The sequence below is a fragment of the Hyperoodon ampullatus genome (assembly GCF_949752795.1).
Source record: "Hyperoodon ampullatus genome assembly, chromosome: 4".
NCBI classification, from domain to species: Eukaryota; Metazoa; Chordata; class Mammalia; order Artiodactyla; family Ziphiidae; genus Hyperoodon; species Hyperoodon ampullatus.
This window is the reverse complement of record NC_136917.1, coordinates 57,655,090-57,670,372: the sequence shown is the minus strand read 5'-3', so window position 1 is coordinate 57,670,372 and position 15,283 is coordinate 57,655,090. Positions and strand designations below refer to the sequence as shown.

Below are 15,283 nucleotides of genomic sequence, written 5' to 3'. Positions count from 1 at the left end.
TAAATTTAAAAAGGAGAATATTGGTCTTTCCTACAAATGACCTCCAAAAAAAAAGAAAAGAAAAAGAAAAGAAATTTTCCTGAGTTATTTTTAATCAGAATTTTAAAATTTGAATTTTACTGAATGTTGTAGTGGGTTGAATGGTAGCTTCCAAAAAAGATGTGTCCATGTCTTAATACCTGGACGCTCTGAATATTACCTTATTTTGAAAAATAGTCTTTTTAGATAAATTAAATTAATGATCTGAAGATGAGAACATCCTGGGTTACTGAGGTGGACCCTAAATACAACAGCTGATTTCCTTATAAGAGATGGAAGAAAACACAGAGAAGGGGAGAGTCCATGTGAAGATGAGAGAGAGAGATGATAGTGATACAGCCACCAGGAATGCTGACAGCCACCAGAAGAGGTAAGGAATGGATTCTCACCTAGAGTCTTTGGAGGGAGTGAAGCATTGATAACACCTTGCTATTATAATCTGGCCTCTAGAACTGTGAGAGTTATATTTCTGTTGTTTTAAGTCATCAAGTTTGTGGTAATTTGTTACAGCAGCCCTAGGAAATTAATACAAATGCTTTTCTACATTATTTGGTGTTTTTTTTTGTTTTTTTTTTTGTGTGTGTGTGTGTGTGTGGTACGTGGGCCTCTCACTGCTGTGGCCTCTCCCGTTGCGGAGCACAGGCTCCAGAGGCGCAGGCTCAGCGGCCATGGCTCACGGGCCCAGCCGCTCCGCGGCATGTGGGATCTTCCCAGACCGGGGCACGAACCCGTGTCCCCTGCATCGGCAGGCGGACTCTCAACCACTGCGCCACCAGGGAAGCCCCATTATTTGGTTTTTATCTTTTATTTATGTAATCAGTGTTCAAGGCCAGAATCAAACAATTGCAGGTACTTTATTTTGGGAGGATAGTCATAAGGGAAATTACATGCTTAAAAGATTATTGGTGGGGTTTAAGTTGTAAGCTGCACAAAACTAACTTACTAGTAAAACAGTTTCCTCTGAGAATTCCATTATACACCAGTCTAGTTCTGGAGCTTCCTCTATCACCGAATAACCTTTGTGCCCAGAATTTTGGAGAGAAGACACTAAATAAGTGCTCCAGGAATTAGGGAATCAGTTTAAGAAGTAATACACTTGACCTTAAGCCCTCTATTTTTAGAAATGACTGAAAGTGTGAGAGCATGTTTAAGAGGTGTTGGGTAACTCAAAAGAAATAGTTTACCCAAATTATTATCTACAAAAATGACCACATTGCCTCATTTTCTAACATATAACTCAGAGAATCAGAATATGTTTAAGCAATAACATAAATCCAACCTTTATCAAAGTTGAGAGAAAACATGCTCTAATTAGAAATGATGTAATCAGAAAGAATGTAGAATGACCTTCAGTAGTGGATATCAGTTTCCTCAACATCAGAGAGGTCATACTGCTGATAAAAAACACAGTGAATGTAAGGAATGTGAGGAGATGTTTAAATTTAAGTCAGTATTTACCACATGGAAGAGAATTCATAGTGGTCAGAAAATTACATGTTAACAATGAGAGAAAGTCGTTATTTGTGTGGATAATATAGTCAATACCAGAGAATTCATATTGATGTAAAATCCTGTGAATATAAGGAATGTAGGAAGTTGTTTAGAGCTAACTAAGTTCTTTATGCAAACCAGAGAATTCATACTGGTGATAAACTTTATGACTATTAGTAATGTGGGGAAGCCTTTTTTGTGTGCACACAAGTTACTTAACATCAATAATTTAAACTGATGAGAAACCGATGAATGTAAGAAATGTGGAAGATGTTTAGACTTAATTCAGTCCTTACTGTATGTTAGAGAATTCATACTGGTGAGATGCTTTATGAATATTAAAAATGCAATAAGGCCTTAACTGTGTGTGGACAATTTATCCATATCAGAGTATTCATACAGGTGAGAAATCACAGGAATATAAAGAATGTGGGAAGGTCTTTAGACTTGATTGCATTCTTTCTTCAAGGCAGAGAATTCATACTGGTGATAAATTTTATGAATGTAAGGAGTGAAGGAAAGCATTTATGTGTGGATGAGTTACTCAACATCAGAGAATTCATACAGGAAAGAAATCATAGGAATATAAATAAGGTCTTTAGACTGAATTGAGTTTTTTTCTTCAAGGCAGAGAATTCATACTGACGATAATCATTATGAATGTAAGAAATGTGAGAAAGCCATGATTGTGTTTGTACACGTTACTTAATATCAGAGAATTCATAGTGGTGAGATAACTGATTAATGTAAGAAATGTGGAAAGACAACCCACAGAATAGGAGAAACTATTTGCAAATAATGCAACTGACAAGGGATTAATCTCCAAGATTTACAAACAGCTCATGCAGCTCAATGTAAAAAAACAAAACAACAAAAAAAGAAAAACCCAATCAAAACATGGGCAGGCAGAAGGGGCTTCCCTGGTGGTGCAGTGGTTGAGAGTCCACCTGCCGACGCAGGGGACACGGGCTCGTGCCCCGGCCTGGGAAGATCCCACATGCCGCGGAGCAGCTGGACCCGTGAGCCATGGCTGCTGAGCCTGTGCGTCCGGAGCCTGTGCTCCGCAATGGGAGAGGCCACAACAGTGAGAGGCCCGCGTACTGCAAAAAAAAAAAAAAAAAAAAAAAAAAAAATGGGCAGAAGGCCTAAATAGACATTTCTCCAAAGAAGACACGCAAATGGTCAAGAGGCGCATGAAAAGATGCTCAGCATCGGTAATTATTAGAGAAATGCAAATCAAAACTACAATGAGATACCACTTCACATCAGTCGGAATGGCTGTTATAAAAAAGTCTACAAACAATAAATGCTGGAGAGAGTGTGGAGAAAAGGGATCTCTCCTTCACTGTTGGTGGGAATGTAAATTGGTATAGCCACTATGGAGAACAGTATGGAGGGTTCCTTAAAAAACTAAAATAGAGCTACCATATGATCCAGCAATCCCACTCCTGGGCATATATCTGGAGAAAACCATGGTTCAAAAGGATACATGCCCCCCATGTTCATTTTAGCACTGTTTACAATAGCCAAGATGTGGCAGTAACCTAAGTAACCTAAATGTCCATCGACAGATGAATGGATAAAGAAGATATGGTACATATATACAGTGGAATATCACTCAGCCATTAAAAATAATGAAATAATGCCATTTGCAGCAAAATGGGTGCACCCGGAGATTATCATACTAAGTGAAGTAAGTCAGACAGAGAAAGACAAATATCATATGATATTGCTTATATGTGGAATCTAAAAAAAATGATACAAATAAACCTATTTGCAAAGCATAAACAGACTTGGAAAACAAACTTATGGTTACCAAAGGGGAAAGGTGTTGGGGGAGGCATAAATTGAGAGTTTGGGATTGACATATAGACACTACTATATTTAAAATAGATAACCAACAAGGACCTGTTGTATAGCACAGGGAACTCTACTCAATATTCTATAATAACCTAAATGAGAAAATAATTTGAAAAAGAATAGATATGTGTATATGTATAACTGAATCACTTTGCTGTACACCTGAAACTAACACAACATTGTAAATCAACTATACTCCAGTATAAAATAAAAATTTTTTTTAATGTGGGAATATATTTAGACTTAACTCAGTCCTTACTATATGTTAGAGACTGCTGTGAAGCTTTATGACTATAAAATATTCCAAAAAGCCTTTACTGTGTGTGAACAACTTAATCAACATCAGATTATTAATATTGGTTTTTAAAAATCCTATAAATTTAGTCAAAGTGGGAAAACCATTAGTATGCATCAGTAGGCTCCTTGATAATATTCATATTGGTAAGAAGCTCTTTGAGTGTAAGGAATGTGTGAAGGCTTTTAGATATAATTCAAACCTTAATATATGTTGGTGAATTTATACTTGTGTGAATTATTATGAATATATGGAATGTGAGAAAGTGTTTAACAAAGGAAGACACCGTAATATGCAAAATAGAATTCATAATGATGAAAATCCTATAAATATAAAATATTTGGAGAGGCCTTAAATAGTGGCTATCAGATCACTCAACTTCAGAGAATTCATAAAGGGGAGAAACTCTATGAATTCAAGGTATGTAGGAAGACCTTTATTCATGTTAGAGATCTTAGTTTTCATCAAATAATTCACGAGGGTAAGAACAAATTTTAGGAATTTAGGAAGAATTTTAGGCAACATTTACATCTTTCTCAGCTTGGGAGAATTCGTAATATAATTTAATTAACTAAGAAAGCCTTCATGTTTTGTATTTCTGTTTTTAGATAATCAGAATATCTATCCTAGAAAAAAATTGGAGACTGTATAAACTCTATATGCTAATTTAAGTTCATATGTCTCTAACTGGTACAGTTTTACCAGGTACAATTTGGAATTATAGTGCTTACTTTGGAGAAATTTTGATATAGCCTAGATTGTACATTTTGAAGTACCTTAGAACACAAAGGAAATATTTCTACTTCCCAATGGAGTGCTTTATTTAGTTGCTATGAGGAACCTTCCGCCTTGAAATTGGACTTTAAAATTGCCTCACTAAATAATTATTTAGATAAAGCAAATTAAATTATGAGAAAGTTAGAAATACCTTATTTATAGATCCACAAAACCTCGTTATACTCCCCTCCATATCTCTCCTACTCTTCCCTTACCCGTCTTCCACTTCCAGGACCTTGTTCCTTGTTCATTGATTCCTTACTTTTACTCCTCCTCCTTTCCCTTAACTCACAAAACTACCTTAATGCATCTTAAATTTGATATTCCCACTTGGGAAAGGCTTCAACATGTAGTCATGTTTGGATCTCTATGCCATTGTTTGGACTTCCTGTATCCCAAAATAAAAAGAGAAAAATGTCTATAAAGATGATCATGTGGTTTTTGTCTTTTATTGATATGAAGTATTACATTAGTTGATTTTCAGATGTTAAAACAACCTTGCATTACTGGGTTAAATCACCATTAGTCATAATGCTTTATCTTTTCATAATTTTGCTGGATTCAATGTGCTAGTATTTTGTTGATATTTTCAACAATGTCTGTATTCATAAGAGATATTTGTTTGTAGGGTTTTCTTCTTGTGGTGTCTTGTCTGGCTTTAGTATCAGTGGCCTCATAGAAAGCTGAGAAATATTCCATCCTTTTCTGTTCTTTGGAAGGCTTGGTGAAGAACCTTTTTAAAATGACTATCTGGTTCTGGGATTTTCCTTGTGGGAAGTTTTTTTTTTTTTCTCCTAATTCAATGTCTTCATTTGTTATAGGTCTATTCAGATTTTTATATTTTTTCTAAACTCAATTTTGTTAGTTTCTATCTTTCCAGGAATTTTTCCATTTCATCTATATTATCTAATTTGTTGGCCCACACTTGTTCATAGTATAACTTTAGCATTCTTATTATTTCTATAAGGTCAGTAGTAGTGTTCCTTCTCTCATTTCCAATTTTAGTTATTTGATTCTTTTCTCTCTCTTTCTTTCTTTTTGTCAGTCTAGTGAAAGGTTTGTCAATTTTAATGATCTTTTTAAAGAACTGTCCTTTTGTTTTATTGATATTTATTTCATTCTTTTTCTGTACTCTAGTTCATCAGTATCTGTTGTAAGCATTATTATTTACTTCCTTCTGATTGATTTAGGTTTAGTTTGCTCTTCTTTTTTTTTCCTTCAGTGTCTTAAGGTGGAAGTTTAGTTTATTAATTTAAGATCGTTCTTCTCTTTGAACTTACAGTTGTAAATTTCCCTCTAAGCACTTGTCTCCCATTAAGTTTTGGTATGTTGTGCTATATTTTCATTTACCTCAAACTATTTTTTTATTTTTCTTGATGTTTCTTCTTTTGCCAAGTGGTTATTTAGTAATGTATTGTTTAATTTTTACATATTTTTTGCATTTCCTAAATTTCTTTCTGTTATTAATTTCTAATTTCCATTAAAGGGGAACATCCTTTAGTGAGTTAAATCTTTTTTAAATTTATTGAGGTTTGCTTTATGTCTCAACATAAAGGTTTGCTTTATGTCTCAACCTGGAGAGTGTTCCATGTGTACTTGAGAAGAGTGTATACTTTGCTGCTGTTGATGGAGTTCTCTGTAAAAGTCTGTTAGGTCTAGTTTGTATAGACTGTTGTTCAAGTCTTCTGTTTCCTTGTTGATTTTATGCATGGTTGTTTCATATAGGATTGATAGTGGAGTATTGAAGTTTCTGACTATTGTGGAATTGTTTATTTCTGCAATCATTTCTATCAGTCTTTGCTTTATGTGTTTGGGGGCTCTGTTGTTAGGTGGGTATATGTTTATAATTTTTATAATTTAAAGATGCATTGACCCTTTTATCAACATAAAGTCACTCTTTTTTCTCTAGTATCATTTTTAGTTTAAAGTCTGTTTTGTTTGAAATAAGTATAGCCACTCTAGCTTTTGTATGGTTACTGTTTGCTGTGTGTGTATGCATAATTTCCAATCCTTTATTTTCAGTCTTGTATTGAATCTTGATTCAATGTTTGAATCTAACTTGTGTCTCCTGTAGACAGCATAGAATACGATTATGTTTTTAATCCATTCTGCCAATATCTGCCTTTTGCATGGAGAATTTAATCCATGTACCTTTAGAATAATAGTATACTCATAAAGAAGTATTTATTTCTGCCATTTTGCTGTTTGTTTTATGTATGCTTTATAGCTTTTTTTTGTCCCTCATTTACTCCATTACCACCTTCTTTTGTGTTTAGTTGATTTTTTGTAATCACATGTATTGATTCCCTTTTCATTTCCTTTTGCGTTTTTCTATAGATATTATTTTTGTGATTACCATGGGGATTACATATACATCCTAAAGTTATAACAATCTCAATCACATACAAGAACTCTATTCCTATGCAGCTTCATCTCCCCATCTTTATGTTTGACATCACACATTACATTTTTATGCATTGTGTGTCCAATAGCAGATTTAAATTATTTTTATGTATTTGTCTTTTAAATTATGTAGAAAACAAAAAGCAGACTTACTAATCAAAATTACAATAATATTGGCTTTTATATATGCCCATGTATTTACATTGCTGGAGATCTTTATATTATCATTCAAATTTAAGTTACTGTCTTTGATTTGTTTTTGATAAGTTTTTTGTCCTTTGATTTGAACCCAAAGGACTCTCTTTAGCATTTCCTTAGGGCAGGTCTAGTGGTAATGAACTCCCTTGCTTTTGTTTATTTTGGAATGTCACTTTTGAAGGACATTTTTGCCAGATATGAAATTCTTGATTGACAAATTTTTCTTTCAGAATTGTAAATGTATCATTCTACTACCTTGTGGCTTCCAAGTTTTCTGGTAAAAAGTCAGTTGATAATTTTATTGAGCATCACTTGTACATGCCAAGTAATTTCTTTTTTGCTGCTTTCAAGATTCTCCCTTTGTCTTTTGACAGTTTGGTTATAATGTGTCTTAGTGTCGGTTTCTTTAGATTTATTCTACTTGGAGTTCCTTGAGTTTCTTGGATTTGTAGATACACGTCTCTCATCAAATTTGGGAAGTTTTTGACTACTATTTTTTCAAATAGTATTTCTACCCATTTCTCCTCCTCTTCTCATTTTTGGACTCCAATAATTCATATATTCTTATTCTTGATGGTGTCTCATAAGTCCCTTAGGCTTCCTTTACTTTTCTTCAATCTTTTTTCTTTCTGCTCCTCAAGCATTTCCATTGTCCTATATCTTCAACTGTGCTGATTCTTTATTCTGCCTACTCATATCTGCTGTTGAACCCCTCTGGTGAATTTTTCTCTTCAGTTACTGTATTTTTCAGCTTTTTTCCCCCCATTCTCTCATCGAAGAGTATCTTGTTTTGTTTTGTTTTTTTTCAGTGTTTTGAATATTATAATGTTGCTATCAATATTTGTCTGGAGGTTTTTGTGTGAACATAAGTTTTCACTTCTCTGGGATAAATGCCCAGGAGTGCAATTTTAAGTCTATTTTTTCCCAAAAGAATCAGCCAATCTGTTTTCCAGAATGGCTGTCATATTCTGTATTCTCATCAGCCATATATGAATGCTCTAGTTTTTCTGCATTCTTGCTAACATTTGATGTCAGATTTTTTTATTTTAGCCATTCTGGTAGATGTGTAATGATATCTCATTATAGTTTTAACTTGCATTTCCCCAAATGCTACTGGTGTTAAAATATTTTCATATGTTTCTTTGCCATTTGTATTTCTTCTTTGGTCAAATGTTTTTTTTCAATTAGATTAAATTTATTTAAAATATAGATAATCTAACAATAAAGTACAATAAACTGATTTTGGCCTCTAGTTTTCCTCTCTGCCCAAAGTCCTACAACAATGTCCATAGAGATGAACTTTCCAGTGCTCCAGCTCCCTGGATCCTTACCCCTTCATCAACAATGTCGAACTCAGTCACCCCCTCCCCTGGTCACATCTTAGATAGTCATCACCAAAAACTGCACTGTCTCTAAAATCTTGAGTTTAAACACCCTACTCTCTGTCCTCCATCCTTCTTCTACCTACATCATTAAATTACAAACCCCTACAGCCCCAAATTCTTCAGCTCTTGGGAGGTTGCCAAATTACTGGCACTGTGACTTTCTGACTGCTTATTTTTTCCTCACTTCCCTGTCTAACCTGAAGTCCATGACTTCTCATTGTAATCATTCCCTTGCAAGTACGCCAGCTCCCTGGTTCTCTCCTATTTTCTCTCCAGGGAAAGATCTCCCTCCAAAGCTTTATTTGGCCAGTAGGTTATGATCCTCTAGGACTTTGCCTGAGTATAAGTTCTTCTGGTGGCCTTTCCTGACCACCTTATGCAGAATGCAGTCTGCTATCTCTACCTCAATTCCTTTTCCTTGCTTCTTTCATAGCACTCATGGCAACTTATAAACATTTTATTTGATATGTAATTTTTTCTCCCTGTCTCTTGCACTAGAACATAAGTTCTATCAGGACAGGGACCCTGACTATCTTGTTCTCCCTACATTCCCAGTACCTACCGTGATTCCTTGCACATATTAGAAACTCAATAAACAATAGTTGTACAAAGGAATGATTATCAAATTTTCAAGCCTATTAACAATGTACATTATTTCCAAGTGTCTGTCTGTGGAATGATTACAAAATTTGATAACATATAAGGATATAAATATACCTTAATTAATTCAGTAATAGTGTTAATTATACAACCCACATTCTTTCACCACAATGTAATAAAATCAAATATATAATAATTGACTCTAACCCACTGGAAATCTAAAAAACTCTATTTTCAGTAACTCTTGGGAAAAAAAAGAGAAAATGAAAGATTACAATTAAATTACAAACATTTTAGAAATTATATACCAAAATCAACTGCATGGATCCAAAACTATCTTCAGAAAAATGTATAGTCTTAAATGCTTTTGTTATTAAGCAAGAAAAATAATAAATTAACTATGTATTCATGGGGAAAAAGCTGAGAAAAAAAGCATTGAAATGAACAAACATAAATGAGAGTTAAATTAATCAAGGTAACCATAATATATTAGAGGTAAAAGGGGAAAAAAGAAAATTATTTGAACATATCATTAAAATAGATTAACTTTTGTCAAGTGCACTCAAGGTAAAGGAGATAAAGCATAAACAAGTAGAGATAAAATTGGGCACAAATGCACGGGGAGAAAATTAATTTAAGAGTCTTCTTGTAGCTAAACCTTCTTTTTGTTGCTTTCTCTAGATCTCTGCCTAGGAGCCAAACTCAGCTGGAGAGAGCTGCACAAGAGTCCACCCAACGGTTTTTCATAAAGGCAAAGTTTCAACTTTAAAAGGACCTCCCCAGTGCCCCCCAAAATGAGGTAAGTTTCTCTGTCCTGCCCTCAATGACAAGGTTTTTACACTTTCCCTTTGGGCCTCCCCAACTCCCTGCCAGCTTCCTTACAGCAATAGCCTGACCTTTACCTTCTCAGAAAAAATTGCAGCCACATTACCCTTTAACACGAAATAAAATGAAAAAATATAATAAGGAAAAAATAACAAAAATTGACTCTAACTCCACAAGATCTTTGTCTGTGTCATTCACTCACACATCTCAAGCACCTAAGACAGGGCTTGGCTCAAAGCTATTGCTTTGATCTGGAGGTAAATTCATTTGAGGAGCAAGGTAAATTCATTTGAGGAGCAAGTGGATACCAGGTATGCACGTCTCCACCCATTCGAACTCATTCTCTCTGCATCCTCTTCTGATTCAGTGAAAGCAGTGATCCCTCTTCACAACCAAGACCAAGCCTTCCCCCCATGCTTGAACTCCTGCCCCTCCCAGCTTCTCAGGGCCCTTACATTATCAGTTATCCTGTTTCTCTTATTCATAGTCTAAACCACACTCTTTCCAACAGCTTTTAAACATGTTCGAGAGTCTGTTCCACTGAAAACATAACTCTCCTTCAACCAACATCTCCCCTCCAGCTTGCGTCTCCCTCCCTCCTGTGTGATTCCTAGAATTCTTTTTTTTAACGTCTTTATTGGAGTATAATTGCTTTACAATGGTGTGTTAGTTTCTGCTTTATAACAAAGTGAATCAGTTATACATATACATATGTTCCCATATCTCTTCCCTCTTGCGTCTCCCTCCCTCCCACTCTTTTTGGTTCTTTCTTAGCATTTCCATCTCTGTTTACATTGACCATCTCTTCTTTTCTTACATGCTGTCTACTTTATCCATTGGAACCATTAGCATATTAATCATAGCTGATTTAAATTACCAGTCTGATAATTCCAACATCCCTGTCAAGTCTGGTTCCGATATTTGCTCTGCTCTTCAAATTGTGGAGTTCCCCCCACCCCTTTTGCTATGTCTCATAATTTTTTGTTGATAGCTGGACATGATATACCAGGCAGAAGGAACTGCTATAAAAAGCCTAGTAATAATGAGGTGTTGAGGTGGGGGAAGAGAGGAAGCATTCTATAGTCCTATGGTTAGATCTCAGTCTTTTAGTGATATTACGCTTCTGAACTATGAACTTCACAAGTGTTTCTCATTCCCCTCCACCCCATGTCAGACAGAATGGCTAGAATGCCCTGGAATTGGGTATTTTTCTTCTCCCTCACAGAAAGCTAGAGCCTGTTGGAATTGGCTCTGATAATAAACCAACAATTAGTTTCCCTGAGGGAAGGCCTTGTTAAGAAGAACAGAATACATTTCAAAATGGTTCATTTCCACCTCCCACTGCCAGAAGCATGAGGGGGATTTTTCTCTGATATTTACTGTGGGAATCTGGTCAGGCTCCTGGAGGTAAATTTCAAAACATTTTGAGCCCCCCTCATGACTGCTTCCCCCCCATCTACATTGAGCCTCCAGCAATTTGTCTATTGCAGTTCAGATATTCCTGCTCCAGCTCTGGTTTCCACAGTGGCTTCTGCTCTTGGGTCTCTGTGCCAGTAAGTAATCTGTGACTTTCTGTATTTCCCTGTCTCTTTAATTTTGGGGGTAGTGGTTTGCCCTGTGTCCTCCCCTCTCTTACACAGCCAAGAAGAGTTGTTGATTTTTTTCAGTCTGCTCAGCTTTTTATTTGTTGGAGTGGTGATTTCAAATCCCCTTAAATTCAGAACTAGAAACTGGAAGTCCTTGACAGTGTCTTTTGATGGAAAAAATTTTCACCTTTTATGAAGTCTAATTTGTCTGTTTTTAAAATTTTGTTGCCTGTACCATATCCAAGGAATCATCACCAAACCCAATGTCATGAAGCTTTTGCCCTATCTTCTTCTAAGAATTTTACAGTTTTAGGTCTTACATTTAGGTTATGGATCTATTTGAGTTAATGTTTGTATGTGGTGTTAAGTAAGGGTACAACTTCATTCTTTTGCATGTGGATTTCCTGTTTTCCCAGCACCATTTGTTGAAAAGACTGTCTTTCCTCCCATTGAATAGTCTTAGCACTTTTGTTGAAAATTGTCTGACCATATATGTAAGGATTTATTTCTGGGCTCTCTGTTCTATTCCATTGGTCTATATGTCTGTCTTTATGACAATACCACACTGTTTTGATTACTGTAGCTTTGTAGCAAGTTTTGAAATCAGGAAGTGTGAGTCCTCCAACTTTGTTCTTCTCTTTCAGAATTCTTTTGGCACTTAGGGTCACTTGAGATTCCATATACTGATTACCAAAAACTAAAGAAGGAAGCCCCATTTTGTCACTGCTGGAGAGAAGACAAAAATGTAAGGAGATAAATTATTTCAAATATGAAGGGGAAAAAAAGGCAAGATTTTAAAGTAAAGTGAGAACGGTAGGAAAGGAGTAGTGCTTTTGCGATGCTGTTTTCAAGGAGAGGTGGCTAGGGAGGCCGGTGTCTGCTGCTCTCGCTTCTGCTCTTCGCAGCCTGGGGGGCTTGCAGCAGCCAGATCCACTACTCGGACCCTGAAGAGGCCAAACACGGCACCTTCGTGGGCCGCATCGCTCAGGACCTGGGGCTGGAGCTGGCCGAGTTGGTGCCATACCTGTTCTGGGTGGCATCCAAAAGCCGCGGGGACTTTCTGGAGGTAAATCTGCAGAATGGCATTTTGTTTGTGAATTCTTGGATTGACCGGGAGGAGCTATGCGAGCAGAACACGAAATATAGTATCCACCTGGAGGTGATCGTGGACAGGCCGCTGCAGGTGTTGCATGTGGAGGTGGAGGTGAAGGACGTTAATGATAATCCACAGGTCTTTAGAGTGAGAGAACAAAGGCTATTTATTCCTGAATCTAGGCTGCTGGATTCACGTTTCCCGATAGAGGGCGCTGCTGATGCAGACATTGGTACCAACGCTTTTCTAACATACACTCTCAGCTCCAGTGATTATTTCTCTTTGGATGTACAGGTAAGTGATGAACTGAGTAAGTCACTTTCGCCTGAATTGAAGAAGTCTGTGGATAGAGAAGATACACCAGAACTTCGTTTATTATTGACAGCCACTGATGGGGGCAAACCAGAACTAGAAGGTACAGTTCAGCTGCCGATCATGGTGCTCAACGATAATGATAACGCCCCATGGTTTGCCCAGGCCGTGTACAGAGTACACTTATTAGATACGACTAATGTTCCAGCAACTGGAACATTAATGACCACATTAAACGCCTCTGACGCTGACAAAAGTGTAAACGGCGAAATTGTCTTTCTTTTGGCAATGATGTTTCTCAACATAAACAAAAAAACAAAAATTCAAAATTGATTCCAGCTCAGGAGAAATTAGGCTAATTGGTAGACTGGATTATGAAGAAACGAAATCCTACGAAATTCAGGTAAAATACAATTGATAAAGGAGGTCCTCCAATGTCAAATCACTGCAAGGTTTTAGTGAAAGTGCTGGATGTAAATGATAATGCTCCGGAATTGGCGGTCACATCCGTCTTTGCCTGTAAGAGAGGAGTCTCCACGCAGCATCGTCATCGCCTTCATCTCCTTGTCTGACCGTGACTCTGGTGTCAATGGGTAGGTGACCTGCACCCTGACGCCTCATGTCCCCTTCAAACTGGTGTCCACCTTCAAGAATTACTATTCGCTGGTGCTGGACAGCGCCCTGGATCGCGAGAGTGTGGAGAACTATGAGGTGGTGGTGACCGCGAGGGGTGCGGGCTCGCCTTCCCTGTCGGTCACAGCCAGCGTGTCCGTGGAGGTGGCCGACGTGAACTACAACGCGCCCGCGTTCGTGCAGCCCGAGTACACGGTGTTGGTGAAGGAGAACAACCCGCCCGGCTGCCACATCTTCACGCTGTCGGCGCGGGACGCGGACGCACAGGAGAACGCGCTGGTGTCCTACTCGCTGGTGGAGCGGCGGGTGGGCGAGCGAGCGCTGTCGAGCTACGTGTCGGTGCACGCGGAGAGCGGCAAGGTGTACGCTCTGCAGCCGCTGGATCACGAGGAGCTGGAGCTGCTTCAGTTCCAGGTGAGTGCGCGCGACGCGGGCGTGCCGCCTCTGGGCAGCAACGTGATGCTGTAGGTGTTCGTGCTGGACGAGAACGACAACGTGCCCGCGCTGCTGCTGCCCGGGCCGGGCGGCAGGGGGGAAGCACTGAGCCAGCTGGTGGCGCGGTCGGTGGGCGCGGGCCACGTGGTGGCGAAGGTGCGCGCTGTGGACGCGGACTCGGGCTACAACGTGTGGCTGTCGTACGAGCTGCAGCCGGCGGCGGGTGGCGCGCGCAGCCCGTTCCGCGTGGGGTTGTACACGGGCGAGATCAGCACGACGCGCGCCCTGGACGAGGCGGACGCGCCGCGCCAGCGCCTGCTGGTGCTGGTGAAGGACCACGGCGAGCCGGCGCTGACGGCCACGGCCACCGTGCTGCTGTCGCTGGAGGACAGCGGCCAGGCGTCCAAGGCCTCTTCGCGGGCGTCGACGGGCGCCGCTGGCGCGGAGGCCGCTCTGGTGGATGTGAACGTGTACCTGATCATCGCCATCTGCGCGGTGTCCAGCCTGTTGGTGCTCACGCTGCTGTACACGGCGCTGCGGTGCTCGGCACCGCCCAGCGAGGGCGCGTGCGGCCCCGGGAAGCCCACGCTGGTGTGCTCCAGGGCGGTGGGGAGCTGGTCTTACTCGCAGCAGAGGCGGCAGAGGGTGTTTTCTGGAGAGGGGCCGCCCAAGACCAACCTCATGGCCTTCAGCCCCGGTCTTTGTCCAGGTCTGAGCACGTCGGGAAGAAATGAACATCTAGAAACAAATTCGGTAATATAAGTTCAACTTCCAAGCTTCGGCTTTAGTTTTTTAAAATTTTTACTTATCTAACCATCTTTTCAAATGTCACTTTAAAAGATGTATTCCAAGTGTTCACTAAAATCGCAACAAATCTTACCATTTATTGTAGATATTTATTCTATTACTTATAGCTGCATCTTGAATAGAACTTGGAATCAAACAACAAAAAAACTAATGTAGGAACAAATTGCCATATTCCTTGGATCAAATAGTAGGATACTTCTGAAAGAATACTGAAATATTAAGCAGTCTTGATCATATTTAACACAGAATCTTAACGTAGTCAAATACATTGTCATTTTCAAGTTTATCTGTAGCTTGGAATGAAATGTCAAGCCCTGGACAAAAAATTATCGGCAGATTTACAGAAACCATCTGCCTTCCCTTAAGGTTTTGCGTTTCAAAGTGGGCAATTAAAAAAATCGTTTTAAACAAAAGTAATTTAAAAGATATTTGTAGGGTGATATTTTAATTTTTATGTTAAAATATACAACTATTTTTTTCGTTGCTTTTATGATCAGTATCCTGATGCCAACGACTCTGAGTTCTCCTGGTTCTAGAAAGCTTA

At 38.7% G+C, this 15,283-nt stretch overlaps 1 pseudogene across 1 annotated transcript; it reads left to right on the top strand.

The window, feature by feature from the left end:
- The first annotated feature begins 311 nt into the window (after positions 1–311).
- LOC307051220 (protocadherin alpha-1-like) lies at positions 312–14,694 on the top strand (annotated as a pseudogene). Its single transcript has 3 exons — positions 312–409; positions 2,158–2,224; positions 12,325–14,694. The product of its transcript is annotated as a protocadherin alpha-1-like (transcript).
- The last annotated feature ends 589 nt before the right edge of the window (positions 14,695–15,283 follow it).